Here is a 9,783-nt window from a genome sequence, read left to right as displayed (position 1 = left end):
TCCATGTCAAAAATTGGTAAGCATATTGATAAGGGAAAAAATTGAAGTTTTATTTTGAAGGGAAAAAAATTAAATAGAATATATAGAAAAAGTATTTTTTTATTAAAAGGTATTGATTAGACTTAGATCAAATGTAAATAATAATTTTACTATTTACAAATTCTTTACCTCCATTGCAATGATCCATTCAGGGTAATTGGATCCATAAATGCCACAATGATCACCCTTATGGTAGAAAAACAAAAGTAATAGAATTAGATTATGAATTCACATTCAATGATTCACATAAAAAACTATCAAGAACATTGTAAGAGTAATAAAATATTGCATACTCACAGGATTAACACCTAAGCTTCTCATGGCAAAACCCATTTGGATAGAAGCTTCATAAATCTCTTGATATGTGAGCCACACATAGGGACCTGCCTCCTAATTCACCTCAATTTTCTCAGTATATTCTATGGATGAACAAAAATAACAGACTTTTTTATTAGGTGGAATCGATTACATAAATCATACAAATTCATAGACTTATAGTACCTTGGTTTCTGTTTTCTGATGTCGGCCGAGCATTCTAACTGCTACGAAAAGTTCTAAAACCAAATATTACCATTATACTATTTGTTTCATGAATCTTCAAATAAACTGCTATACTTGTTATGTTAATCTTGTTTTCAATCAAAACAAATTCATTATTTATTTGGCAACCATTGTTTAGCGAAATTCTAAGGTGATTTAGTCAGTATATAATAAGATAATTTGGATAGATTAGAGAATCATTATTAGAATTAAGTAGCATTTCATTTAATTGATAAATTGATGTATTAAAATCAAGAAATTAAGGATATATAAAACTAACATGTGCATTGATATAGACTAGTTAATTAAAGCCAGTAACACATGTTAAGTAACATTAGCATATGCTTGTTTTTTATAATAAACTTGATATTCATAATAAACTTCCATCTTACTCTGTTATGTTGAAAGTTGAAACCATTAAAATATATATGAAGCATTGATTTTAACAGCAATGAAGAATTAGTTCTCAAATTTCCAAACCTGACAGTCCAAGTACATCGTCAGATTTGTTTTCATGGTCTACATCAGTGTAGAACTTGTAAGAAATTTTATCTGGTTTCAACTGCAAGCATTCATCGATCTATTTTGCTAACCAAGCAAGTCTTCTTTAGAGCTTTAATACAGCAACATGCATAATCAGCATGAGCAACATAGTCCAAGGCACCTGATATAAAAACTATCATTGAATAAGAATTGATTTTAGAATGAGTTATTCACAATGTAGCTAGCAAATAAGGACAAACAATTCAAAGTACTTCACATTAGATGGTAGATAGACACAAGTTGACAATGACAAATACATTCACATTTGATGAAAAGTGAGAATAAACATCCAAGTCCAATCCATAGGCATTGCTCATGTCCCAAAGACAAGAGATCATGACCACAGGCGAAACTTCCTTCTTGATGAACCAAAGAAAAGAAGAACGAAGTTGAAAGTGGTTATGAAATATTCTAATTCTAAAGCTTGTGTATGCCAAAATTAAGGATCAATATTACAGCTATTACAGCTAGGATTTACCTCCAATTGTTCAATTTGTTTCCAAGGAGTTTAAATTCAGGTTACAATGCTTCAAGCTCATCTATTACATCTAGCAATCTTTGTTATTAAAAAATGACATGAAAGACACAAAATCACTAAATGCCAAAAACATAAATTGCTAAATTAAAACAAAGCTAATGTGTGAGGAGAGAATAGAAAGAATAGAGAAGAAGCTTCAAGATTCTGCTATGTGTAGAGAGCTAGAGAGAGATCTCAATCTTCTATTCTTGCCACTAACTAAACTAAACTAAACTAAACTAAACTAAGTATTCTTGCCACTGGAGATTTTGTCTCTCCAATAAGATAGTGTTCAGAAATATATACATATATATATATATATATATATATATATATATATATATAAATTTCATAAAATAAAATGCCATGAAATGAAGGATACAACTCTATCAGATTTTTTTTACCTGTTTTGATATCTCAAGTGCTATCAACTCTGCAATACCAGGTCCAGCCTTCATCAACCAAAATATTAAAGTAAGAAAGGATCATTGATATCATTTCATTTTATTTCATAGACATTTTATATTCATGCATTCTCATAAAGTTACATATGTCTAAGGTAAAATGAATAGAGCCTCAAGGGAAGGTATAAAAGGTTTTTACACTGATAGTAATACATACTAAATCTTTTTTTCCCTTCTGAAACAGTAACATGACTTTGTGAAAGATGGAAATAATGAAACAAATTTCCTAAGACACTAACCTCTCCAGCTCCCAAAAGTAAGAAGGTATGTGGTGCACGAAATTGACTCCGCAATATTCGCACAAATAGACCGGCAAGCGCACCGGGTCGTCCAAGTAATACCTCAAGTAAGTGAGGGTCGATCCCACGAGGATTGTTGGTTTGAACCGCAATGGCTACCTTGTAGATCTTAGTCAGGCGATTCGAAAAGATGGCAGTTGTTGTGAGAAATGCATAAAACAGATAAATAAATAAAACGTTACTAGATAGATGTGAGATCAGTGATGAGAGAATGGTTGAGGCTTCGGAGATGCTTCTTCCTTCTGGATCAACTTTTTTCACCATTTACTCCAATTTCTGATGATTCATTCCATGGCAGGCTATAAATGATTAACGCTGGGTCAGCGGTCATTAATCTCCTCTCCTTCAGATCAAACGCTGGGTCAGCGATCATCCAATCTGAATGAGGGTGAAGCTCTAGCAGTCCATTCCCTTGGTGATCCTACTCAAAGCGCCACAGACAAGGTTGGATCTTCCGGATCAGAGAACACTGCTCCTTGGATTCTAGCCTTTATCATAAAGGCCCTAATTGCCCCATACCTCAGCTGCACTGATGTCTCCAAGTACCCAACGAAGTCATAGATTAGCCGTCTAAGAGATGTATAATCAAGCTTGTGGTTCTGTACTATCCCGTCAAGGACTCGTAAGAACCCATGTGAAATAGGGATGACGGTCAGGTTACACTCCCAATTCATTAGGATGAAGAACGAAGATACATCTTAGAATGGAATCAAGCATAGGTTGAAATAGAATAGTGATATTATTAATCCATAAGAATCAGCAGAGTTCCTAACCTTGACCTAGGAGGTTAGTGACTTATACTGTATAAAAAAGTAATGTTCAAAAATATGGCATAAAGGTGAGGTAGAAGATCCTAAACATGGGTGATCTTTTCCTATTTATACTCATCTAACAACTAGGGATTACAGAAATAGGATAAACTAGGTTCATAGTGCGAAAATTCACTTTTGGGACCCACTTGGTGAGTGTTTGGGCTGAGCTTGGGTGAAGCCACGAGTTGGTACTCCCTCTGAGGCGTTGGACGTGAGCTTGGGATTCATGAATGGGCGTTGGACGCCAGCTGCTCGCTTTTGGGCGTTGGACGCCAGCTGCTCGCTTTTGGGCGTTAGACGCCAGGAATGAGATTGGTGGCTGGCGTTGAATGCCAGTTTTGGGCCTTTATTTTCAAAACAAAGTATAAACTATTATATATTTTTGGAAAACCCTGAATGTTAGCTTTCCATAGCCATTAAAAGCGCATCATTTGGACTTCTGCAGCTCCAGAAATGCTCCTTCGAGTGCATGGAGGTCAGAATCTGACAGCATCTACAGTCCTTTCTCTGTCTTTGAATCAGACTTTTTCCAAAGCTCCTCAATTTCAACCAGAATTTATCTGAAATTATCATAAAACACACAAACTCAAAGTAGAATCCAAAATTATGAATTTTTTGTAAAACCCGGTTAATTAACGGCTAATTAACCCATAAATGAGAATTTATTCTAGAAAGCCCAAAATGCGATTTTTGTGGCTAAATGTGATAGAGGAGATTGAGACGAGAATTTTGGTACCAATTTTATAGAATTCGGACCAAGATTGGACCGAACGGGCTAAACCGGGCCAATTGGACCCAAAGTGGGCCCTTGGCCCAACATAACTTAACCAAAACCCTAGTTTTCAGCACTCTCTCTCCTCATTTGTTACACACACAAGCTGAAATTAGAGAGAAAAGGAGGAAGAACACTCTCTCAAGTTCTCTCCTTTGCTTAATCTTCAAACCACCATAACTTTTGATCTAGAGCTTCGATTGCCGCCCCGTTTGCGGCCACGCGTTCACCGCGGAGAGCTCTACAAAACCCATACAACCAATCTTGAGGTAAGCCACAAGTTTCTGTTCGAAATCTCAGCCCCTATTTTCGAGTTTCATGGGTGAAATGTTGAGATTTTGGGTTCTTTGATGTTATAGGACCCAACTCTCTTGAAGGAGAAGGTTAATCTTGTCTCCTTGGACCTTGGGTGTGGTAAAATTCTCAACCCTAGTGTATTTTGTTGTTTTATGATGCTTGGGTTTTGAGATGTTGTGTATGGGTATGATGGTTGTGGCTTAGGTTGTGTATATGTGAATATTGGAGCTTGATTGGTGATTTTGAAAAGCTTGGAAAGGGTTTGGTGGTGAAAAATCTGTTCTTGGAGGTGTTGAGGCCTTGAGAGCTTGTGGATAAGTGGTTTGGAAGTGCTCCGGTGGAGCTTGGGAAAATCGGCTAAGGTATGGTTTCGGTTTCCCGTATCTAATATGTAATGTGGTAGGAAATACTTAGGCTAGAGGCCCTAAGATAGGCATTGAATGGTTGATGTTGTTGAATGATTGAGATATATGATGTGGTCATATATGTGATGATGATTATTGATGCCTTGATGGTATGATGTATGAGAAATATGCATGTTGTGTTATATGCTTGATGATTGGTTATGGTTGAATTGTGGGTTGAACCATGTTGATGGTGAGTATGATATTGATTGTGTAAAATGATGATTTATTGGAATTGTTGTTGTTGAGATTTGGCATGAGGAAGAGTATATGATATGTCAATATGCTTGAGTTTGAGCCACTTGGGTGAAGTGGGTTAGAATGGTGAGATAGTGTTTTTGTAAAATGTGGTAAAGTCTCAATGTGTGAGTTGATGAGGCTTGATGTTGAATTTGACATATATTGATTGATTTCAAAGAGAAGGGATGAAAATGGCATGTTTTGATTGATTTTGAAAAGAGTTGGAAATGGCTTGTTTTGAAAATGGCACTTTGTGGTTTTTATGAAAAACATGGTTTTTGGGCATACTTTGGTGGGACATAACTTGGACTACGGATCTCTGTTTTGTGTCAAATCTATTTAGAAATGAAATTGGATCCGGGATGTCCATGCCGTTCGAAGAACGGGTGAAAAACGATTTAAAATGAGAAAGTTATGTCCGTTGGAAGATTGGGGTTTAAATTGGTGAATTCTGCAGCTTTTAACTTAGAAAAATTTTAGCAGAATGACCCCTTGCGCGTGAGCGCACTTGGCGCGTGCGCGCCGTTCTTCCCGAAAATGCCATCCACGCGTGAGCTTGATGTGCGCGGGCGCGCCGATGGTGCTGCACCCAATGCCCAGCCATTTTCCAGAGAGTTATGCCAGAACTGTGCCAGTGTTGTACCTGGGGCATGAGAACACCCACGCGTACGCGTGGTTGACGCTTGCCCGTCGATTGGCAAATGTTTAATCCACGCGTTAGCGTGCATGACGCTTGCGCGTCGATGAAGTTTTGAGGCCATTCACGCGTGCGCGTGGAGTGCGCGTACGCGTGGAGTGCGCGTACGCGTGGACCTGTTTTCATCCCAAAGTTGATTTTTGAGTTTTAAAAGCCAAATTTCATACTTCTAAGCCTCCGATCTCACCACTTATATCTTAAATCATTATGATATGCCTAGCTATGAGAGAAGGAGCTAGTGGATGTGGTAACTTGCGAGTGAAGCAAGGGAAATGAATAATCAATGAGGATCATTGATGATTATGTGAGATGTGGAGGATGGTGGTGGAAGTGCTTGTTATGCCATTGGCCGAAGGGCCGTAATTGTTTATGAATTGGCTGGTTCTGGATTGAACCGTGAGCCGGAATAGCTGTGTATGCTATGGATATTGGCTGGTTCTGGATTGAACCGTGAGCCGGAATAGCTGTGTATGCTATGGATATTGGCTGGTTATGGATTTAACCGTGAGCCGGAATGGCTGATATGGATGTTGATCCATGGATGAGAATTCATGCATGTTTATGCTGAATTATTGATAATTGTGATTTGCACTTCCACTATCGGAGTTACGAGTTCCCTGGGTAGTAGCAATGGCTAGCCACCACGTGCTCCAGGTTGAGACTTGATACTCTTTTGACCCTATGTCATAAGTGTGGCCGGGCACTGTGAAAGACCCGGATGAGCTCGCCCCCGTATATATTCACCAGTGAGGGTGATGGATATAGATCATGATTATGATCAAGTTTATGATGAGTATAACTCGAGTTGGGGATGCATGACAGAGGGACAGTCCAATGGTTAGCTACCAGGACTTGTCGGGTTGGCTCTATAACCGACGGATGATATCATCAGCCACTAGGGACAGGCATTCATCATATGCATACTATATGAATTGTTTGAGATTGCCTATTTGACTGCATATAACTTGCTAATTGTCTAAATGCCTTACTTGCTCCTATTTGTATATTTCTTATTTGATATAACTGTGTTTGCTACATTATATCCTGCTGGTGGTTGGGAGGTTTGAAGGAATTGGAAAGGGAAGTATTAGTTAGTCTGAAGAATCTCTAGTCAGATGCCCTTTTTATGGTTTAGCTTGTTTATAAGCTTGGATATTATCTGGAGGAAGTTCCAGGATTGCCTTTGGCTTTCCTCCATTACTATGTATTATATATGTGGAAGCTGTTACCATGCTGGGGACCTTTGGTTCTCACCCATGCGGGTTTTGTGGTTTTCAGATGCAGGACGTGAGGTTTCCCGCTGAGGCATGCTGGAGACTTCTATACTTGCGAAGATCCTTTGTTCTCAGGGCTATGTTTTGGTTTATATGTTTTGCTTAGATACTTTTATCTCCATTAAATAATACAAACTGTGATGACTCCTCTCATGGGAGATTTTGGAGAATAGGTTTTATGTATTTGTGTCCCTTTGGGTTTCCTTTGGGATTTTCCTTATTTCTATCATATGTATATTGTTATGCTCGGACCGGTTATCTTCGCAGCCGGATCTTGAGTCTTGATATTCCTGTTTTTGACACTCCTTTGTATATATATAATTCTCGCGTTGGTTATCCTTGTTCGTAACGTTATCGATCGGAGTGTTGCGCTTTCGAGTTGCGGTTTTTGTTTACCCCTTTTTTCTACAAAGGCTCCTAGTCATAATCAATTATTCATACTACTATACGTACTAAATTTTTATTTTAGAGGTCGTAATACCTTGCCATCTCTGAATTATGACTTAAGCATAAGACTCTGCATGGTAGGGTGTTACATTATGGTATCAGAGCAGTTCGTTCCTGTAGAGCCTGAGGGATGGACTGATTATGCTTCCGTGCATTCTCTGTGTGTGTGTTATGTGCTATTAGTATATCTGCTTGATATAATTGGCATAAACGTTCATGAGCATGCATTTGGGACTTTGAAGTACTAGACTTCCGATATTGAGACTGATCAACTTAATATCGATTGTTTGGTATGTATAGGAACCAGATGGCGCCTCGTGGACGCGGTAGAGGTAGTGCGAGAGGTCGTACGAATGCTCGTGCACCGGAGAATAACCCTAATGACCCGGTGAACTTTATGACTGCGTTGGAGAACATGGCTGCTGCTATGCAAGCCACTGCTGAGGCTCTTGGTCAACAGATGAACAACCATGGTAATGATGGAGGTGGAGTTCAAGGCCCGATGACACTGGCAAACTTTTTGAAGGTTAATCCACCTAAGTTCAAGGGAACTACTAGTCCGACTGAGGCTGATACATGGTTTCAGGCTATAGAGCGAGCGCTGCAAGCGCAAGTGGTGCCTGAAGGACAGCGTGTCGAGTTTGCTACCTATATGCTTGTCGGTGAAGCGTCGCATTGGTGGCAAGGTATCCGACGTCTTCTGCAGCAGGGTGATGACTATATCACTTGGAATGTCTTCCAAGAGGAGTTCTATAAGAAGTACTTTCCGACTTCTGCTAGGACGGCTAAGGAACTTGAATTGTTACAGCTGAAGCAGGGTACTATGTCCATATCGGAGTATACTGACAAGTTTGAGGAGCTATTCAGGTTCTCTCGTATGTGCCAAGGGACTCCGGTGGAATATGAGGAATGGAAGTGTGTTAAGTATGAAGGAGGACTCCGGAGTGATATTTTCAGTTCAGTGGGACCAATGGAGATTAGGACTTTCTCCGAGTTGGTAAACAAGTGTAGGGTTGCTGAAGAGTGTGTGAAGAGGGCAACCGCTGAGAAAGGGAGTCAAAAGGGATCATTCCCGCAGAACCGAGGGAAGAGCCTTGCACCTAGAGGTCCGTCTTTCAAGAGAGGAAGCTCTTTTAGGAGGCCCAACAACAACAACAACTCCCAAGGAAAAAGGTTTGGGAAACAGCCTCAAAATGATCAAGCTTGTACTAGGTGTGGGAGTCACCATCCGGGAGCACCATGCAAGGCCGGATGGGGTTTGTGCTACACTTGTGGAAAGGCAGGGCATAAAGCTGTAAATTGTCCTGAGAAGCAGAAACAAGGTGCTGGAAAAGCACAACAGACTGGTCGGGTGTTCACCACTTCAGCTGTAGGAGCTGAGGGATCTGAGACACTCATTCGAGGTAACTGTGAAATAGCTGGTCAAACTTTAAATGCTTTATTTGATTCGGGAGCATCACATTCATTCATTGCATTTGAGAAAGCCCATGAGTTAGGATTGAAGATTGTAACTCTAGGTTATGATCTAAGAGTGTACAATGCTACCCATGAAGCCATGGTGACTAGGCTAGGATGCCGGGAAGTTTCCTTTAGGTTCAAGCAGCGTGATTTTGTTCATAATTTAATCTGCTTACCGATGATTGGTCTTGATCTTATCTTGGGATTGGATTGGTTATCTAAGAACCATGTCCTGCTTGATTGTTCTACAAAGTCGGTGTACTTTATGCCGGAAGATACGGAAGGGCCGGTCGTGGTAAATAGTTATTACTTGAATTCGATGATGGTGAACTGTTCCGGAACCGAATGTCAGGGTATCCTGTTGTTAGCAGCGGGTGTTTCGGGTGATGACCAAAGGTTGGAACAGATTCCGGTTGTGTGTGAGTTTCCGGAAGTGTTTCCTGATGATATTGATGAGTTTCCACCTAACCGAGAGGTTGAGTTTGCTATTGAATTGGTGCCCGGGGCGGGACCAATCTCAAGTGCTCCTTATAGGATGTCACCGTTAGAGATGAACGAGCTAAAGTCTCAGTTAGAGGATTTGTTGGGAAAGAACTTTATACGACCAAGTGTCTCTCCGTGGGGTGCTCCAGTGTTACTGGTAAAGAAGAAGGATGGGAGTATGCGGCTTTGTGTGGATTACAGGCAACTGAACAAGGTTACAATAAAGAATAAGTACCTATTGCCGAGAATTGATGATCTCATGGATCAGTTACAAGGAGCTGGAGTTTTCTCCAAGATCGATTTGCGATCCGGTTATCACCAGATAAGGGTGAGGGGTGAGGATATCCCTAAGACCTCTTTTAGGACTCGTTATGGTCATTACGAGTACACTGTAATGTCTTTTGGATTGACGAACGCTCCTGCAGTATTTATGGATTACATGAATAGAGTTTTCCGTCCGTTTTTGGATAAATTCGTTGTTGTCTTCATTGATGACA

This window comes from Arachis hypogaea, chromosome 19 (assembly GCF_003086295.3).
Source record: "Arachis hypogaea cultivar Tifrunner chromosome 19, arahy.Tifrunner.gnm2.J5K5, whole genome shotgun sequence".
Classification (NCBI taxonomy): Eukaryota; Viridiplantae; Streptophyta; class Magnoliopsida; order Fabales; family Fabaceae; genus Arachis; species Arachis hypogaea.
The sequence above is the reverse complement of the archived record's forward strand: the minus strand, read 5'-3'. Positions refer to the sequence as shown.